The 21,237-nt window shown below is 37.1% G+C and overlaps 1 protein-coding gene and 1 pseudogene across 2 annotated transcripts in view; one reads left to right on the top strand and one right to left on the bottom strand.

The window, feature by feature from the left end:
• CTNND2 (catenin delta 2) overlaps positions 1 to 21,237 on the top strand; it is a 942,908-nt gene that overhangs the window by 228,432 nt on the left and 693,239 nt on the right.
• On the bottom strand, positions 16,739 to 20,877 carry LOC309624500 (sialomucin core protein 24 pseudogene; annotated as a pseudogene). The gene has a single exon. The product of its transcript is annotated as a sialomucin core protein 24 pseudogene (transcript).

Here is a 21,237-nt window from a genome sequence, read left to right as displayed (position 1 = left end):
CACTCGTAAATACTCAATCATTTCCAATCTGCGAGCTTCTCCTTAATGTATTTAATCACTGAAGTTCACCCCACTCTCCTCCTGTCTGACTCCTTGCCCCATAAATCAGGCCCAGGATTGACAATGCTGAAGATGTGTGAAACATCTATTTCACTTCCATATTTTATGACTCTCTAAGACTTTCCCACCTCTTTTGTCAGTAATTGTAACCCTGTTGAGAGTGACACAGCAATCGTGACAACATTCAGCAATGATGTAGATTTTCTTACCACATCTAATAAGGCCTCTTTAGAAAGTAAGCTGCTAGAGAAAGCTGTCTTTATACCTGAAAGGTGACAGAGAAAAAAGGGAAATTTATGTAAGCCATTGAAAAATGTTATGCATAGGTAGGACTTGGGTTCTTTAAAAAAAATTCATATTTAGTGAATTTATGGATGTTTCATTCACAGGGAAAATTTTTGATTGTTGCTACATTAAAAAATCTCTTTGGGGTCACCTATGATTTGAAAGACTGACAACAGAAAATGCAGGAGAGAAAGGAAGAAACAAAGAAAAAGAGATAAAAATTGGGGAGGGCTCGGGTGACACAGAGGTGGTGAGAGAAGATGGGGTCCTGGGAGGAACAGGACTAGCCCCTTCCAGTTTCTCCAGGGTTTCTCTGACCTCTTGTGTTTCCCTCCCTTCTGTCCCACTGCATTCCCTGACTGGAGGCCACCATCCCACTTGGATTCAAAATGTCTGTACTCGCCTGGCAGACCACAGGTTCTATTTAGATAAGTCTCTGTTGGCCATGCCGATGGATGTTTCAAAAATGAGATGACAAAATTGAAACAGGGGTTAGAGTAGGTGGTATGGGAGACAAGTTTCTACCTGCTGCACTGATTGGCTTATTCTCCATTTCAAGTATGTGTGTGGCATATCAGGTGCTTTTTGTTGTTATTGTTTTTGTTTTTGTTTTTGGTAAATGCTATACTTTCTTTAGTTCAGTGCCTTTCAGAATAGTTCCATCTGCAATCTTACTTTGAATAGTTGAATCAACTCAAAAATTCTGCCTTCCTTAAGTAGGTTATAAAGCTCTTAATGAAACTTGACACATGTGATATCAAACGAGACTCATTAAAACTCTCTGAAAGTCAGTGGATTATTTCATTAAGCAAAAAAGCTCTAGATACTATTTTACTTTAAAATCTGCTGGTGTACCTTATGTTTGGCATTCAAAAGACGTTCAGAGGTTCAACACGTAGACTAACCATACTGTATACTTGTTTGGGGTCCAAGAAGTCATCACATTTACTCATTTGAATTTATGGATGACTTTTTCTTGTAATTAGATACTTAGATCTATTTCCCAAATCTCTGTGAATATATGTGGCTTCACTTCTTTTTTTAAGGAGATGAGTGTGCCCAGGTCTGGTCAATATGGTTTAAACTGAATTGATCTTCCCTAGATCTTGAACTTATCCAGTCATAATTATGGTCTAGGGGAGACGCACAAATCAGAAACCTTGCCAGGAGCCAACACCTGGGACCCTTTCCTCTTCCTTTCTGTGGTTCTGATGTAAGGACTTGATCAATGAGAGAGCCTCCAACTAACATCAGTATATAGATGTGTGTGTGTGTGTGTGTGTGTGTATTCAGTTTTGTATCCCATTCTCTTATTTGAAGTTATGAATAAAGCCCTTCCTAAAACACCACTTTAATTTTAATGTAAAAATCAGTTATTCCTGATATTGAATAAGTACATCAGCATGCTAACATCAACTCGAAACCTTAATGCTTTTGGCTAGAGGCCATTGTAAAACTTCCAGAACAATAAAACACAGCCTTCGGAATAAGATTTTAAAAACGAGAAAAGGAAGATTAGACTGAATTCCCAAATGTAAAGCCACAACATCCCAAGTTAATTTTAACTCATAAAAACCAAAGCATCTGCATAATTACTTACTGCAATTTGAAATAAGTCTTTGCTCAATGTTGGAAGCAACTTTTCAAAAAAAAATACTGCAAAACCACAAACATGCATTTCTACAGTGACATTTATATCCATATCTATCTATATACATAGTGAGAGCTATATCTATAAATAGATGGAAAGATAAATATAACGAGAGAGAACTACAGGCAATAAAATCAACAGCAAGAAGTACTGCCCTCCTGCTGCGCCCTGCTTGTGTGGGGAAATCAGATTGACCCCACCTAACACTGCATAAGTTCCAGACTTTCTGGAAAATTCAGGAGTGGTGTGTTTCCAAAATGGAGGTCTTGGATTTCCTGATTGTATAACCTGTGGGTATTGAAGCCATCAACTAAAACATTATAAGTGATTTGCCTGATTTGTGTCCCAAATTTGTGGCCTTCATATCAGTTTCATAGAAATCTGATTCTCTCAACTTTAAATGCAAAAGAATTCGTTCACTTCACATTACGAAAGAGTGATTAAGACTCTCCAGCGCGTTCTTTCTTTTGTTTATACAGAAATGGACCAGGCAACAAGCTCTGTGTCTACTACTCAGATGCAGAAAGAGAACAATGTGCAACGATGGGGCGCAATTAGTGCCGTTTTACAGTCTTACAACAGTGCACTTTTATTTTTACCCAAACGTATTCCTCCAACTTAATGTGTGGAAACTTTTTTTTATTTTGTCAGTTCTGACTATTGAGATCATCCCATCTATGAAAAGTCTTCTTTAAAACTTCCTCTCTGAAGGGTGTGTGGATCTTTCTAGGCAAAAGCATTCTTTCCTTGGTCTTTGTCCTTTTCTTAAGGTACTTGTTTTCTTCTGAGTCTCTAAGATTTGGTTTCCCCTGTGGGATGCAAGCCTATTGACTTGGGATGTTCATTCTAGGAAGACAGAGCCCTGGAAAAGGGTGCGTAACTCAGCCAGTGTAATGAGGGTCAGATTTCAGCCTCTAGTTACTTATTCCTCCAGCAACTTTTTTGGCAGTGCACAAACTGTGCAACTGGACATGGGGGCTATGATGTTATGTCAGGTTGCAGTTTGTGTAAATGCCTTTATCCCCCTTAACCTTTGGTTTCAGAATCATCTCATCTTTCTTCTCCATCCTTCTATAGCACAAATCCAATTTGTGTGAAGTAAATTTAATAATTATTTGCTCACTCCATCCAGGTCTGGTGAAGAGTTCAGATCTTTGGAAATTGTTTATATTTCTTTGCTCATGATACATATGATTCCTAAGTGATGTTTAGCTAAAAAGTATGCTGTATTTTCTTTTCCTCTGACACATTTCTGCTGTACATCTTAAACATGACACTGTATTTGTGAAGCAGGAGGGTAACTGGTCCATTTGGAAGTACAAAGCAGAGGGATTCAGGCAAGGTGAGGCAGGTAAGGCTGAGGGGATTGACTGCAAAGAGTCCTTTCTTGTCACTGAGCTGGTCTCCGAAGACACATCTTACTCAGTTCTCAATTCTGCATCAACATTTTAAGATAGAAGTGGATACATTTTATTTAATATATGTGCAGTTATGTAAAGCTACCATTTTAGAATGTTAAAACTATCCAGGAAAATAGCCATGCTTGATGTAATATCCCATATAACATTAAAATATAAAACAAATTACAACACCTGAAAAGAGAGAAAACCCTTATATCACGTAGTCTATTTTCTCTTCAAGCGAAATCCCTTACGACAGTAACTTTCTGTCTGTGGAAATATGGTAAGAATTACACACAGGTCTCAGGAGTTCTGTTTGTATTATGTCGCCTGCTGTATGCTACAACTAGATACTTTGCAATTTATATCAACCTGTACAACAATTCTTAAATATAAGTGTTATTATCCCAATTCTAGCGACGAAGCCACTCAGCTTAACTTGTTCACTATCTCATCGCTAAGTAGTGGGGCTGAGATTCACAGGCTCAGTTCCCAGGGAGTCTTTGTACTCATCACCATATCTGTGAGCTACATAATTTCATTGTTGATATATACTGTGTGCCAATTCCAAATATTAACCCAGTTACCTGTACACTCAATCATGACTTTAGTTATTCAGCGGACATCTGGTTGGGGAAATTAATTTCCATTTCACCCTCGGGCTCATTATTTAACGAGGGCCAGCACCTTGAACACTAGAAAACCAGATGACGCCAAATATAAACATTTCAGCGATTTCCCATTCAGAGGAGCCATTCCTTTAGCTGGGGTTCTTCCTTCAAAGCAGTGATTTCACAATGAAATTAATTTGTTTTCGTTCTACAATTACATACTTAATCCTGCAGTGAAGAGCAACTTCATACTTCATTCCCTGAACAAGAGCTAATGAAGCAGTTCATTTCCTGGAGAATGGAAAACTAAGTTGTCAATTCCAGCTTTCCCCGATAAGTATCAGTGGGGGGAAGTAGCAAGGCAGATGAATTAGAGCTGATAATTTGGATGAAAATGATCTCAGCCTTCTGAGACTCAGGCAATGAGCACATGTTTTTCTGTGATATTTTAATTTGTTCATGAGTTTATGTTATGAGATTAAGGTATCTATTTTAATTTTTTAAAGTCTCCTTAATACAATTAGTCCTGAAATTGTATTTTATTTTTTTTCACTATTTTATTTATTTATTTATTTATTTTAACATCTTTATTGGAGTATAATTGCTTTACAATGGCGTGTTAGTTTCTGCTGTATAACAAAGTGAATCAGCTATATGTATACATATATCCCCATATCTCCTCCCTCTTGCGTCTCCCTCCCACCCTCCCTATCCCACCCCTCTAGGTGGTCACAAAGCACTGAGCTGATCTCCCCTTGCTATGCAGCTGCTTCCCACTAGCTATCTATTTTACATCTGGTAGTGTACATATGTCCATGCCACTCTCTCACTTCGTCTCAGCTTACCCTTTGCACTCCCCGTGTCCTCAAGTCCATTCTCTATGTCTGTGTCTTTATTCCTGTCCTGCCCCTAGGTTCTTCAGAACCATTTTTTTGTTTTTAGATTCCATATATATGTGTTAGCATATGGTGTTTCTCTCTTTCTGACTTACTTCACTCTGTATGACAGACTCTAGGTCCATCCACCTCACTACAAATAACTCAATTTCGTTCCTTTTTATGGCTGAGTAATATGCCATTGTATATATGTGCCATATCTTCTTTATCCATTCATCTGTTGATGGACACTTAGGTTGCTTCCATGTCCTGGCTATTGTAAATAGAGCTGCAATGAACATTGTGGTACATGACTCTTTCTGAATTATGGTTTTACATTTAAAATTTTTTTTAAAAAATTAAAAAAAATTTTTTTCTCAAAGAATGACCCAGCAGTGATCTTTTTTTTTTTCAAATGCTCTTTTGACAATGATATGGTATGTATGTAAGTATTTGATAGACATACGATATTTTGAATAAAGATGTCAATGTTAGCAACCAATTTCTATTAGTATGGAATAGCATTTTCATTAGCAGCTTCAGCTGAGGCATTCAGATCTGAATGAATTTCAAGACTAAACCTTTTTTTAATTAACTTCTCTGTAGCTTTGAGAGATGTTGGTAACTACTGGAATTTGAAGATGGAATAGCCATCTGGTTTTAAAATGGTTTCTACCTTCTTGGCTCACTAGGAAGTGCTAATGTGGAACATTGCCAATCAACTCCCTTCTACCATCATTAAAGTTAATTTCACAAACTAACATAATTCAGTGACATAACTTAGAGTTACTTAATGCTATCAGGCATGAATGCAATGGTGAAATAAAGAGTATCTTTAAATATAATTATTTTACCTATCTAATATCTTATACTTATTGTCTTATTCTTCCTGAGTGAAATTCTGACTCCTTTCTGGATTATTTTATTAGACATAATCCTTGATTATTCAGGGTCTTTGAATTGAATGTGCATGTTTGAAGACTTCATGAGAGTTTAAACTTTGGCTTCATCATCTCCCATTTATAAATACTGTACTAGAATATAGTCTTTTAGAAGGGTAATTAAGAAGAATGCTTATCCTCTGTTAATTGCAAACAGATACATTCTATACATACACACATATAATACTAATTCATGGTCTTAGGAGCACATCATACTTCAGCGGTCTTTCTGGTTATTATCATAAAGAAATTTTGATTTTCCAGGAATAGATATCTTTTCTTCCAGCAATATCTCCATCCTACTCATTAAGCACCTTAACAGTTAACTTGACTCTATTTTCCATTGGATACATAGACAGGCTGTATATATTACAATGTCACTTGCAGATAAGAATGGAAATTCAAGTTCATGGTTGAATATTTCCTCTTTAGTGGGAAAATATGATTCTCTTTTAATTATAGATCAACCTATGGACAGAGAACATTAGGATAGTGGAGAACATTAAGATAATCTAATTTTTATTTCAAGTTTATATTTGACATTAATTATGCAGACATGTTTTTCTACAATGCCATGGTCACTTTTCCTCCAGAAAGTCCAGATTCATGGAAAGTCATCTGCAGTGACTCGGTGGGTGCTGTGTTTGAGTCTTGCCTTCATTAAGACCCAGATTAGAGGCATTTCTTTAAAATGAAAATCTTAAAAATAACTAGGAACCCTTTGGTTTCTTCCTGACTCCCAAAACCCCTTTAACTCATGACTTAATACAATCCTCTCTGGTACTTTCTCTCTCAAGTGAGTAGAGACTGGAGAATTTTGGCTACTTTATTTGTTCACTGGTGGCTTTTGTCTAAGCAGTTGTGTAGTAATCATGTTAGGCTCATAGAATGAATTAAAGTAAAAGCCTTAATTTGCTTTCCTTATTATTTACATCAATTAGAAGGACTTACTCTTTGCTCTGAACTTATTTCTGTCTCCAAAAGGTAATAAGAAAAGAAAAAATATCCATCTCTGAACTAGAAATCTAAAATTCTTTCTTATTTGGTCTTTCCAATCAGAAAGAAGTAATTACTTTCTAAAGAGGGAGGAAATGGCTCTCTTTCCATTTTCAGTTCCATGAGTGGCTTTCTCAATGGCCTAGTAAAGATAAAATTTGCAGCAACTTTAGAGATATACTTTTATAAAATTATCTCATCTGTATATTTTAACAATATATTAAAGTAATTTTGAGATGATTTAATCATGTTTGGGGAAAATTAATTTTGAGAAATATAAACCACTGAAGAGATCACACTGAAGAAAGTCACAAGACTCAAAAAAGTTGGCATTTCAAGAGACAGGTGATGGATTCCATAAGAATCAGTGCCTTAGTTTAAGAGATCAGGAACTAAGTTTCTAAAGGGTCTGAAGAGGCAGTAAAAAGTTAGAAGTGTAGTTCCAGTTTTGCTGCTTTTTTCAGTGTAAACTTTTGCCAAATCTTCTCACCTTTCTGAACCTCAGATTTTCTTCTCTAGAAAGAGCGATCTCTAAGATGTCTTCCCAGTAACATCTTGGGATCTATGTGGCAAAATAGAGAGTATTCTTGCTTTTATCTAATACTCTTTTCAAGTCTAGAGGCTTTTTGCTCACTCTCACTCCTTATTATAATTATAATCAATTTTTTAAAAATTAGTTGATTTCCTGGTAACTTTTGTAGCAACTGCTTTCTTTGGGTTTAGTAGGAAAAAAAGAACAATCGTCATACACTTATATTTATATCCCTAAGAGTTTATTTTTCAGATATAATGGACTGACTTTTTATGTTTTCTTATTTTATATATTTCACGGGGAAAGTTATCATGGTTAGTAAATAAATATTACGTGAATAATTCTTTAATCCAGGAATCAACTACACATTTCAGAAATTCAGGCACATTTTCAAATGCCACTAACATTCTTCTTTACAGTTTTCCATTTATTATTTTTTCTCAAGATTTTAAAATTAAATTTTGCTTTTAATGATACTCATCCTACATAGCTTTGTGTGCTTTAACTGTGTTTTACTTTATTATCACCTGGATAATATTGTGTCATTACAATGATAACCGTTTTAAGGTTTACTATGTCAACTTGGGAAACACAGACACACACACACACACACACACACACACACACTCACACACACACACTGGCTAGATTAATACTTTAAATGAAAAGACTTCTAATGGTCCCAAAGTATGAATAATTGAGACCATGTAGGTTTTGCCATCTTCCCTTTCCCAATTTGGGTTTTTCCCCAAATTCTATCTTATGCTAATGACTCATTATCTCTCCTTATGTAACTCATCCATCTCCTACATATAAACAAATATTCTCAAATTAATATCTTGAATTTAGTCCTATCAGGAGACTCTAGACCAATATTATCAGCTGTCTGTTGGTCCTTTCCATCTTGGTACCTCCTTTTTCAATGTTTGCTATCCTACCAGCCCTCCCACTCAAAATGATAGAGTTGTTCTTGAAATCAGCTACTCTCGGGAATTCCCTGGCAGTCCAGTGGTTAGGACTCCATGTTTTCACTGCTGAGGGGGCTGGTTCAGTCCCTGGTTGGGGTATTAAGATCCCACAAGCCACATGGTGGCCAAAAAAAGAAAAAAAAAAAAAAAGAAAGAAATCAGCTACTTTCCCCACATTCCTCATTTCTAGTGATTGTACTTTCCCCCTCCCTCAGATCAGGCAGACTCAAAACCTTTGGCTTGTACTTTTCTTGCACCACACTAGTCTAGTTGTAATCCTTCCAAATGGAGTGCACTACTGTCCTTGCACTAAATTCCTCACTGTCCCCATCCTTGTTTGTGGCCGTACCACCCCAGGTAGCAGCATCTTCACTGGTCTCTCTGTCTATGCAGATCTCATCCCTTTTCTGGTCTCTGCTAAAGCTCAGCTGGATTAAACTCCCTCAAGCACAAACGGTTGACCTCATGCTATTGGCTCAGGATTCTTCAAAGCTTCCCCTTTGCCAATCTATTGGAGTAAAGACTCTTTATTGGCAGCTAAAGAAGTCCAATATATTCAATGGAATATGACTCAGCCATAAAAAGGAATGAAATTGGGTCATTTGTAGAGACATGGATGGACCTAGAGACTGTCATACAGAGTGAACTAAGTCAGAAAGAGAAAAACAAATATCGCATATTAGAAAACGCATATATGTAGATTCTGAAAAAATTGGTATAGACGATCTTATTTACAAAGCAGAAATAGAGACACAGACATAGAGAACAAGCATATGGATACCAAGGGGGAAAGGGGGGGGAGTGGGATGAATTGGGAGATTGGGATTGACATATACACAGTATTGACACTATTTATAAAATAGATAACGAATGAGATCCTACCGTATAGCTCAGGGAACTCTACTCAGTGCTCTGTGGTGACCTAAATGAGAAGGAAATCCATAAAAGAGGGGATATATGTATACATATAGCTGATTCACTTTGCTGTACAGTAGAAACTAACACAATATTGTAAAGCAACTATACTCCAATAAAAATTAAAAATAAAATTTTAAAGAATAAAATAGGATGGACCAATGGGGAAAAGAAATCTGTTCTCCTTCTTTTTGTTCTCTTTTATTTCCTTCTTTTGGATTCATTATTATTATTATTATTGTTATTCTTTTCCTTGCTAGTTTGTAAATTATGTATTCTATTTTCTTTCTTTCAATAATTACTCCACAAATAAAAATATTTACACGTTAAAAAAAAAAAAAGAAAAGTCCAAAATCTGATTCCGTCTATCTTTTCACTACTTCAGTAAGAGTACCTAATATTCTAACCTGTTTAGTGTTTACTGTTCACCTGAAAATGTTCATTATGTTAAATACTATTACTACAGTAGTAACAATTCTTCACGTGTATTTGACTGGAATTCTGCTTCTGGTCATAAAGAAGCAATTAGTAGAAGGTGGGAACTTATGACATTAGCAAATGTAAACACTGAACAAATATTGTATATGATGCAGTCGTTTTCAGGCTTTGGCCAACAGGTTGTGCAGGACTTGATTCTTGAGAGAAAAGAAGCATATGAGGTGTCTCATATTTGTCTCAGCCGAGGTGTGGTTTCCCAACACTGACCCAAGGAGAGAAGGTGGAGCTTTGTGAGTGAAGGAGCAGATATCAGAGAAGAGGAAAATGTAAGATCTGCATAGGAGGGTCCCTCAGGTCCATCTTAGTGCACCTGAGGGCTGAGTGCACATGCACAGGAAAAGACTCCCAAAGGCTTCAGGTAGGACAGCCTCTGTTGAACTAAGAGTTGAATGGAGATTCAACTCCACAATCAGAGGTCATGTGGTGCTGAGTGATGTTGGAGTTCTGGTCTCTCCAGAATGAAACAGCCTTGCTGAGCACAGTGGACATTCAGTTGAGATCCCAGAAAATCCACATTTTGGAAGTAACCACAGCCAAGAGTAAAAGTGATGTCTTAGTACTAAGGAGAAAAACAGAATACACTGACACTATCATGCATGAAATCAAGCCTGACTCTGGAGTGTTTTCGAAACCTAATAACCAGTTTTCCGATTCTCTGGATACCAACCAGGTGCTCAACAAGTAAATTCTGACACTAACTACCCAGAGTTACGATAGATCCCACAGCCTAAGGGCTCAGGTCTGCAAGACTGCTTCTCACTTCAGATGCCAACTGCAAGTCCCGGAGTCACCTGTACTTCTGATCAACCAGCTATAAATCGGGGGTTCTCACAACCCTCTCGTCAGGTCTCATTTGCTAGAACAACTCACAGAAATCAGGAAAACACTTTACTTACTGTGACTCATTTATTGTAGAGGATACAGCTCAGGAACAGCCAAATGGAAGAGATGCACAGGGCAAAGTACGTCTTGTGGGGAGGCGTACAGAGTTTCCATGCCCTCTCTGGGTGCACCAGCCTCCCAGCAACCACAGTGTGTTCAACAAGCCAGAAGCTTTCTGAACCCCAACATTTAGGGGCTTGCAGAGGGGGGTTATGGAGGTTTCATTACATAGGCATGATTGAGTAAATCATTGGCTACTGGTGATTATTAACTCAATCTCCGGCACCTCTCCGTACCGCCCCACCAAATCTGGGGGCTGGGACTAAAGTTCCAAGCTTCTAATCAAGGCTTGGTCTTTCTTACAACCAGTCTCCATCCTGAAGCTGTCTAGGAGCTAGCCAAGGGTTGCCTAATTAGAAAAAAAGGCATGCCTATCTATCACCCTTATCACTCAGGGAATTCCAAGGGTTCTAGGAGCTGTGTGCCAGGAGCCTGGAACAAAAAAACAAATATATATTTCCTGTTATACCACACTGAGAGAATCCAGTTGTTCCACTTGTAGCTCAACTATCTGTTAGAGAAAAAGTTAGCACACTTTACAGGGGAACAACATAATCTACACTCCCTGCAATGAATCATTAACAAATAGAAAAGTGTAGAAATATGGTAGATTAAATTCAACCTTATTAAAAATTACAATAAATATAAATGGACTAAACATTCCATTTTAAGGGTAGAAATTGTCATATTGTGTAAAAAGAAGACTAAAATCTGTCTACAAGAGTTACACTTGAAGTATAAGGTCACAGACATTCTGAAAATAACTTAAAAATTATACAGGCATAAATTGTTTCATTGTGCTTCTTTTTATTGCACTTTGCAGATACTGAATTTTTTACAAATTGAAGGTTTGTAGCAACCTTGCATTGAGCAAGTCTGTTGGTGCCGTTTTTCCAACAGCATTTACACACTTCCTGTCTTTGTGATCACATTTTGGTAATTTCTGCAATACTTCAAACTTTTTCATCATTATTATATTTGTTACGGTGATCTGTGATCAGTGAGTTTTCATGTTACTATTGCAAAAATATTATGATTTGCTAAAGACTCAGATGATGGTTAGCATGTTTTAGCAATAAAGTATTTTTAATTAAGAAATGTGCATTTTTTAGACATAATGCTATATAGCACACTTAATAGACCACAGTATAGTGTAAACGTAACTTTTATATGCACTGGGAAACCAAATAAATTTGTGTGACTCACTTTATTACGATATTTACTTTATTGCAGTGGTCTGGACAAAACTTGCAATATCTTTGCGGTTTCCTGTGTGCAGATTTTTTTTAAATTAATGAAATCTAAATTGACCTTTTAAAAATTTATATTTAGAGCTTTCCTAGTCTCTCTAAAATATTCTTCCCTAGGTCAAGATTGCAAAAATATTCCCTTATAACAAGGATAATGCAGCAACTGGACTTTTCATATATTACTAGTGGGAGTATAAAGTGATATAACCATTCTGGAGAAAATTCTGGTAGTTTGTTATAAATTTAATCATACATCTACCATATGACACAGCATTCTACTTCTGGATATTTACCCAAGAGAAATGGAAACATTTGTCTGAAAAGAGATTTGTATCGGAACATCATGGTAGCTTTATTAATAGCCCCAAGCTGAAAACAACCCAAATGTCTGTGACGATAAGCATGTTGTGGTAGAGCCATAAAATGGAATATTGCTCATCAATGATATATGTATGTATGTATGTATATGTATGTATACACACTTCTGAAACATACAACAACATGGATGAAACCTCAAAAAATCATTTTGCTGAGCAAAAGACCCTGGACACAATTTATTTATGATTCTGTTTATATAAAATTCAAGAACAAGCAAAACTACTCTCTGGTGACAGAAATCAGATAGTGGCTGAGGCATGAATAAAAGGAACATGAGGGTACTTTTAGATGTGATAGAAATGTTCTGTATCTTGACTCAAGTGTGAATTATCTGGTTGTATGTATTTAGCAACTTATCAAATTATATACTTAAGGTCTGTGCATTTCACTTTAGGCATATGTTATCTCATATTTTCAAAAAGATAAATAACTACTTTAAGAAATTCAGTTTGACCTGGAAACAACAAAGAAATGAGAAAAATACCTTTGAATGCCCCCTTTTCTGACTTCTAAAATTTTCTAATTTATTTCCTCTTATTTAAATCCTACCAGGCTTCCAAACCCATTTCAGATGGTTTTTCTAGGAATTACGCTAGATATAGATGGGTGCGTTCATAGAGCAACTATCAGAAATGATCTTGCCTCACAACTGTTTGTATAAATGATACATCAGCAAACATAAATGTACACTGCTTAAGGCAAATAATTCACCTGTTCATTCAAGAAAAAATAATTGAACCAGACATTGGGCTGAGTGTTGTTGAATCTAAGAAAAGGTGCTGTCTTGGGCTTCAAGGCTCCTTTTGTTGTGAATGAATTTGTTCACTAAATGAATCTATTAATAGCATTTATTCCTCAACATTTATTTTACAAAAAGTATTACCTACCATATTCAATAAAACGTTCCCAGGCATTAAGGATAACAATGATGTCTAATAGAGTATGGCTCATGACTTCAAAGATCTCACAGTTAATGTTCAAGTCAAACAACTGAATAAGGAATTACAAAAATTTAGACCTGTGCCAAATGCTTACATAAGGTTAAAAAAAGCAGACTGGGGAAATACCCTGGAGGGAAGGACTTTTAAATTGAGACTTGAAGAGAGAATATTAGGGTAAACCTTACAACCTTGCAATATTGCTGAGATTCTGCTATTTTTGACCTACAGAAATGGCAAATCCATATGACTCAAGCTAATACCTACAAGAGCACTGTTTCTAGTAAGAGGACCTGGGGAAAGGCCCCCAAAGAAAACAAAGTATGATGCATTCAAGGAACTGAACAATTTAGTTCAGTTCTAGTAAGACCAAACCCTAGGGTGAGAGTTGAAACTGTAGCACAGGGTCAAAATTATAGAGTGAGGCAGCCGTTATTTCAGAATGGCAATGAGAAGAAACAAGCATCAGAGAGAGATAGAGGAAGAAAGCACAAAAACATCAAGCCTGAATTCAGGAAGTGATGGTCATGATCACAGCTGCATTTGGCCATCACACCGCCTGAGCTTGATGTTCTGGAAGATCCGTTACAGCTGCGTAGATAACCCACTGAACAGGTATCATGAGTCCTTATTCCCATGGTCCCTGTTCCAATTCTATCTGTAGAGACATTTATGAGCTGGTGCTCCTGCTTTAATGGACCTGCTGAGACTGGGAGGCTATGATGCACTAGACAAATCGAAGAATTATGCCTGGATGTCTAGAGTCTCCACTTATGCTTATTCTTCTATAGGACTTAGTGACTCATTCTAAGAGCATATACTACATTAAGAATCTTTGCAAGAAATAGCCTACCAATTGTGCACAACCTACTAAAATGAATTTTTTAACTTCTTATGAAAATGTGAAATGATTCTTAAATGCTATCTAGTTATACTCACCATTTAATGATAATACTGAATCATTGTAGATCTATACATTCTTTTCACTTATTCTTTGTAAACTAGATAAAAATGTGACTTCTTTTTATTAAAAATTATTGTAATTTTTATTACAATTTTACTACAATTGAAGGACTTCAATTTAGAAAATTCTAAATTCTGTACCTCTTTTCAAAACACATCTTAGCAGCCAATAATGCTAATTCTCAGGAAATGTATTCATATAGCGCCGTGTAAACTTGTAATTCACTAATTTGTCACTTCCTCCCATTAGGAAGCAACCGCCATTTATGGAGAGCTTGAGAGCAGAGTGCACAGAGCCAGAGGGCTTAAGTGACTTCAAGATGTTGACTGTAATGTTACTAGGGCCTTCACAATGATGAGGGATGTCAAGTTTTTTCGGTTTAGTGAGTTTCCCACTGAATACAGCAATTCAGCATAGCATAGGGAGACAGGAAGTAAGAGCTTTCCGATAATGGATTCTGTTTATTTGTTGGTTGTCAGTAATTGACTTGACTCCTGATCCACTCCAGAACAGCTGATGAACTCAGAATGCACCACCGCCATCAAGCTACTGTAAAATACCTGATGTTCAGACAGGCTTTCCTTAATGCGTGTTTCTTTTTTTCTTCTTTTTGCTCTTGTTCTTGACCTCTGCTTGTGGTGATTATATTCCTTGTTATCTGTGAAAGGTTTGTTGAACCAAGCTCATGTGTCAATATGAACACTCATACATATACATACAAGTTATTGTCAGGAAATATGTGTTAGTCTCATTTGGTGACAAAGATATAATAATGCCAGTTTCACCTTCTTTATAAAACTTGAAAGTTTATTGTAACTTGTGGATATGGACATTCAGAATATGTTTGTTATGTGAACTAGCAAATAAAAAAGATGAATGCAGTAATTTTTTAAAAAGAAAAAAATTACTTGAATAATAAAATAACATTCTCTTGGATGATGGTTTTGAGAAGATGATTTTCAGCTACTTTGAAGATTATAAACATCTATATGGCAAAAGTCATGGAGTGAATAAGAAACAACCCAGGTGTTTATGTCATTTAAAATATAAAGCATTAACTTGATGAGTATTTGAATTTTAAGTTCACTAGGGTTATCAGAAATACTTTAAAAATATATTTTGATTAGTATGCCATTTAAAATGTACTTATGAAAACATATTAATTGGAAAATTGCTTTTTGTATGATCAATCTTCAGATTCATTGTCACTAATTGTGTGACTAATTGTCAGAATCACTAGCACTATTTAAATTATTGCCAAATTTCATAAAATCTGAGACACTTTAAATATACAACTAAGAGAGAAAGGAAAAGGGAAGAAAGGAAGAAAAAGAGGGAAGAAAAAAAGAAACAGCAGAGTAAAGGAAGGGGAGGGGGAGGGGGAAAGGGAGAGAGAGAGAGAGAGAGGGAAGGGAGGGAAGAAGGAAGAAAGGAAGGAAGTAAGGAGAAGGAGAGAAAGAGAAAATTAGGACGCAAAGCTTTTTTTTTTTTTACTTAAAATTTTGTTTCATTCCTATTGGAAAAGCTCTTTTAGATTCATCTAGATACAGATTTTTTGTTATCATATATTATTGTACATTCTTAAAAATGAAAGTACAAGTTCCATAAGTTGGTGAAGTGTTCCCAAAACTTTTCCACAGTCTCTCTTACGATTCACTTCTGATGTTCTGTCATCAGCGTCTTAGTTTTCCATGCACAGCCATCCTCAGTGACACTAAAAGTGGTGAGGGTACAGAACCTTTTTAAGAAGGGTTTCACGGTTTCCTCTGTGATTGTCTTTCCAGCTCTTGTGACACATTCTGCAAGTTTTCTTTTCTTGATCTCACCAGAATATGTCCCTGGAAGGTTTTCAGATAATAGTCAGAACTGATATTTCTTCCTCAAAGTCCTTCAAGTGTTTTTTGAATGAAACACAGCAGGCCCAAGTTCCCACCTGTGGCAGTACTTGAGAACAGTGTCATGACCACCGTCTGGCTGAAAGTGATTGTAAGAAACTACTGGCTAGAAGATGCATTCTGATTTCAGAGATGTTAAGATATGAAAAGTGTGCATCTCAGAATTGTTGGAATGCAATAATTTTATCATTGACTTCTTTTTTGTCACTCTTATTGAGTTTGTATAGTTAAATTCAAAGGTGTTAAATGTCTGTCTTACGGGGCTCTGCGTTAAAGCTCATCTGTGTAGGACAGGTTGAAGGCTTTCCTGTCTGTAGGTTTCTGCGGCTCATAGGTCAGTAAGAACAAAAGTTATCTCTTGAGATGGAGAGCTGGTGGGTTCATTGGCGGAGACAGCATGATACAGGTTTGAGGTAACGTCTGCGGTGACTGGGACAGAGAATCCAGAGCACAAAGAACCTTTAACAGATACTCTGAGGACCAAAATGGGGTTGTACAGTGGCTCTGGTCCATGTGAGTACGGCACTTCTCTCTGGCAGCATTCAGCAGAAAGGATAGGAGCAGAGATGTGGGGTTAATCAGAGGTAGAGGTTTTATAAAGCAAGCTTCGAAGGAAAATCTCCTAAATCTCCTAAATCTCCTAAGACCCACCCACTCTTACTTAGTTGAGTTTTGTACGACCACTGCAAAGGGTGACATTGCAAACAGAATTAAGGAAAGAGCAGAGAGGTAAAAACACTTATTGATTATATTTCTGCATAAGGTGCATATGGATTAAAACAGAAAAAGAATATAAATATAGATTTTAAAAGTTCAGATTCGTCTTGCTTCACCTGCCAGTCTTCTTTGGCTGCAGTTCAGTCTTGTGCCAATTTATAGGTGTTCACATTTTGTGGAACTCTCTCTAAGTTCTGTAACCGTTTCAATGACTGAAACCACAAGTGTGTGTAGTGTTTACTTCCCGGGTAACCATATGTGAAATGTGTGAGAGTTGCTTCCGGCTGCTTCTAGTGCATTTGGATTGATCTCATTTGATTCCTAAGCCCTGAGTGAAAATAATCATTCAATATAGGCAAAGCCTTCTGCCATTTGCGATTTCTTTCAATCAAAAACACATAACCTTGGGCTGAACAATGAATGCCTTCCTTAAAAATTACTTCTAAATATAATTTATTATAGTATGATTTTTAAATGAACTCAGAAGGATTAATCGCAACAAGAATGAGGAATAAACTTCTCCTCTTGCCTTTCCTCTGTATTTACAAATGCCAGTTGTTATCTATCCATACTATGGAAATCAGAGTTCTCCTGGGCGATACATAGCTTTCTTTTCCATCGAATATATAGCCCTATTTTGTAGGATGTGGGAGAGCTTTGGTACCCTATAATAATGAAAAATCCAGGAAATGATAGTCACTGACTGAATGTAAGAATCTCAATGTTATTGTTTTTTAATAGGTTAGACAGTACCTGTCTTAAAAAAAAAACAACCCCCCCCAAAAAAAACCCAAAATAGTAGAAGTTCTTTTTTTTTTTTTTTTTTTAATCCAACAAACATGTAGGTTTATTTTAAATCAGTTTGGTACATGATACAGATTGGTTTTGCAGTTTTTAATGAACTGAAATAGAAATTTCTAAATACAGCAGTGTCTGTGCAACAGATATCTGTAGGGATTTTAATAGAACTACAATCTGCATGAACAAATCAGACGAAAAATCTGAAAAGGTTTCTATATACCTTCTGGATTAAAAAGAACCCCAAAATTATTAATGGCTCAAGATACTAAACTGCTAAAGGAAGAGGGGAAAAGGCTGTGAGTTCTGTTGTAAGAGCTCTTTTTGTAAAATCTAATTCCATGTTATCATTCTGTTAGAGCAGTATTCAAAATTACAGAAGATGAGAGGCTTCATCAGCTATATTTTCACAAAAATAGCTATAGTGTTAACATTAATGTGTGGCAAGGTATTCCTATCTAGGTAAATGACAATTATAACATTGTAGCTAATTTTTACCACTTTGGGAGAATGGAAATTCTGTATATTTTCAACTGAATCTTGTATCTTAAAGCACTCACTAAAAACTAATAGCCATGGCACTATAATAAAATTTTTTGTGTGGTACCAAAAATATTACTACTGAGGGAAACAAAAATGTGAGGTAAGCCTACCTTTCCCCAAAAACCTTTGAAGCCAGAGATTTTAAACAATTAAGGCACTTGAAAACATTAGGTATATATACCAATGTGTAAGTAAAACAAACTTTAGCTGTCCCAGCAAGTAAAGAAGAAACAGTAAATCTTCATTTTAAGAACCTTTAATTATCTAAATGTAAGGAAGTTTGGTTTCTGAAATGGACCAAAGCAACTTGTCATTTCTTACTATAAAATATTGAAAACCAAGTGCTAAACACAGCCGCTATAGGCTAAAGAAACTAAAACAAAAAACCTTAATGACCTAGAAAAGCAAAAGCTCATTTTAAACTGATTTAAGCCTCTGAACTAATCCAATGTGTCAAAGGCAGGGAAGAAGTATCCCTCTAAACCTGAAAACACTAGTGCTTCATAGGGAAACTAAAGAAATATAAGTATGCATGCTTACTATACTACAGGAATTGAAACTAAGAAGAAGAAAGGATGGAAAAGGAGAAAGAAAAAGTACAATCTGTTTATCCAGGGCAATCATTATTTAAAATCTGCAGTAATCTAATCAACTAAAATTTTTTCTGAAATTACACTGCTCACATTTGCCATCTCAAAACTTAAAATTATTCTTATTGAAAGAGTTAATAAATGATTCTAAAACAACTTCTTTCTTTCTTGCCTTATAGAAGTTACTTTTCCAGAAAGCTTGGTGGAAATCCTTTTAAGGTACAACAGTGTTAGGATACGTTTTTGAAGTACAAAGGAAAATATAATTAAATCGACTTTATACTTTTAACAGCCATAAGCAAAATGTTGGGAGGTTCAGTAAATGAAGGCCTTTGACTTTGTGTAACATCCTTTAAGTTACTCAGGCTTGGAATAAAGTAGGTAAGTTTTCAATTAAATACTAACATTATGGTATCTAAAAGCAGGTTTACTACTGCTCACATCAAGAGTTAACACCCTCAGTCCAACCTTTCCCTTCATTAATGTGAAAGAACAAATCACCAACATTTTAAGTTCCAGTCTACCTTTCAGTCTGTCTTTTAAGGCACTGTTCTTTATTTTCTCAACGATATAAGGTGCTTTACAAGTATGAACAATAACCTGCTACACTTGAATGTTTTGTATCCTTTCCATTCATTTCTTTAAATCTGGAATGTAATTCCTTGTGTGGCATCTTTTTTCTAACGTAGAAAAAATAACTTATCAAGCACAAAATTCTACTCTAAGGATACTAAATTTATAAATTTATTCCACTTTTGCAATGATAGCCCCAAATCCACCCGATTGCTGTTCATTTGGCACATTTTTCTCAATTCTGGTTACTAAACTACATCCCGAGTTAGGATGAAAAAATGCAGCTTTCAGGCTTTAAAATGACTGCATTTGAATTGCTAAAAGAGTCATGAGGTCGTCTGCGCAGGACAATGTTTTTCATCACTTACAGAGTTACATTTGGCATGTCAAGGAGAGAGAACATAATCACACAGCAGCAGCCATTTAAAATAAAAGAAGACAGCCACAAGGATTCACGCAGAATATTTTAAATATTCCCGTTGAGCAAATAGATCTAACTGATTTCTCTCCAAGGGCGATGCTCCTATATGCATCCTTTGAAAAATTAAAGATCCTAGAATAGCGTCTTCCATGTGGGACATCTTGAAAGAGAATATTTTGGTTTCAGTGAGTTACACACCAGTCCGTGTTAATTTAGCGGGTCTGTTTACAGAGTGCGGTAGTTTCGTTCTTTCGATTTGCAGAATTTATAGAGAAAGAAAATTACAGCCTGCACACCCAAGACAAGGACAGTTCCTCCAACGAAACTGGCTGCCCCAAAGGTAGACTTGCGCGCAGGTTGTGAAGTCTGCGTTGAAGTGGTGTCCGGTGTACCTGATGTAGTAGCCGTGGTACAAGCTGTAGACGGGGAGGGCGGAGTTGTGGTTTTCGCCGCAGGATTGGTTGGCAGTGGTGTGGCAGGGAGCCCAGGACAGAATTCTGTGCTGTTCACCCCCTTGCAATCACGCACTGTGGGATTATCTGAACAGTAGCTTTTACCTTTGCATTCTGGCCCCAAGCGGGTAGCATTAGCATCAGAACAGGAAACCCCGTGCTGCGGCTCTCAAGGTTTCTGGGGCTGGAGTGGTGCCCGGCGGGAGCGGCGGCGGCGGCGGCGGGGCTGTGCTGGTGGTAGTCGGTAAAGCCGCGGGTGTAGTCGCGCTCGCGGCCAGGGAGGTGGTGTGAGCCGCGCTCCTCCCGCAGAGCGCGGCCAGGCAGCCGGTGGCCGAAAGCCGCGGGCGCCGGAGCCCGGGCGTCGCGGCCGACGCGCTGGCCTTCGAGCGAAGGCTGGGACACCCAACGTTGCGTCCGCCCCTCAGACGTTCTTTTACTAGAGGAAAACTAGCGGCATTACCCCTAAAGTGGGATAGGATGTCTAATGCAAAATTATTCATTTAAAATTTGGGGGAGGTGCTAACCCAAACAGTTTTTTGAAAGCATAGAAAAGGATACATTTTGCATATTGAGAAACAAAACCTAGCTGTATTTTGGTGACTTCCCTGAATAACCCGAGATAATCAACTGATAAATCGTTGGAATTTATAACTTTTCAACAGGTTAGCAAGAAAATATACAAAAAACCGGGCTTGCCTGGTGGCGCAGTGGTTGAGAATCTGCCTGCCAATGCAGGGCACACGGGTTCGAGCCCTGGTCTGGGAAGATCCCACATGCCGCGGAGCAACTAGGCCCATGAGCCACAACTACTGAGCCTGCGCGTCTGGAGCCTGTGCTCCGCAACAAGAGAGGCCGCGATAGTGAGAGGCCCGCGCACCGCGATGAAGAGTGGTCCCCGCTCGCCGCAACTAGAGAAAGCCCTCGCACAGAAACGAAGACCCAACACAGCCATAAATAAAATAATAAATAAATAAATTTTAAAAAAAGAAGAAAATATACGAAAACCAATGCTTTCCTGTAGACTAGCAATAACAAGATAAAAAT

This window comes from Balaenoptera borealis (genome assembly GCF_965194805.1).
Source record: "Balaenoptera borealis genome assembly, chromosome: 2".
NCBI lineage: Eukaryota > Metazoa > Chordata > Mammalia > Artiodactyla > Balaenopteridae > Balaenoptera > Balaenoptera borealis.
Note: the sequence above shows the minus strand (reverse complement) of the source record. Positions and strands in the feature narration are given on the sequence as shown.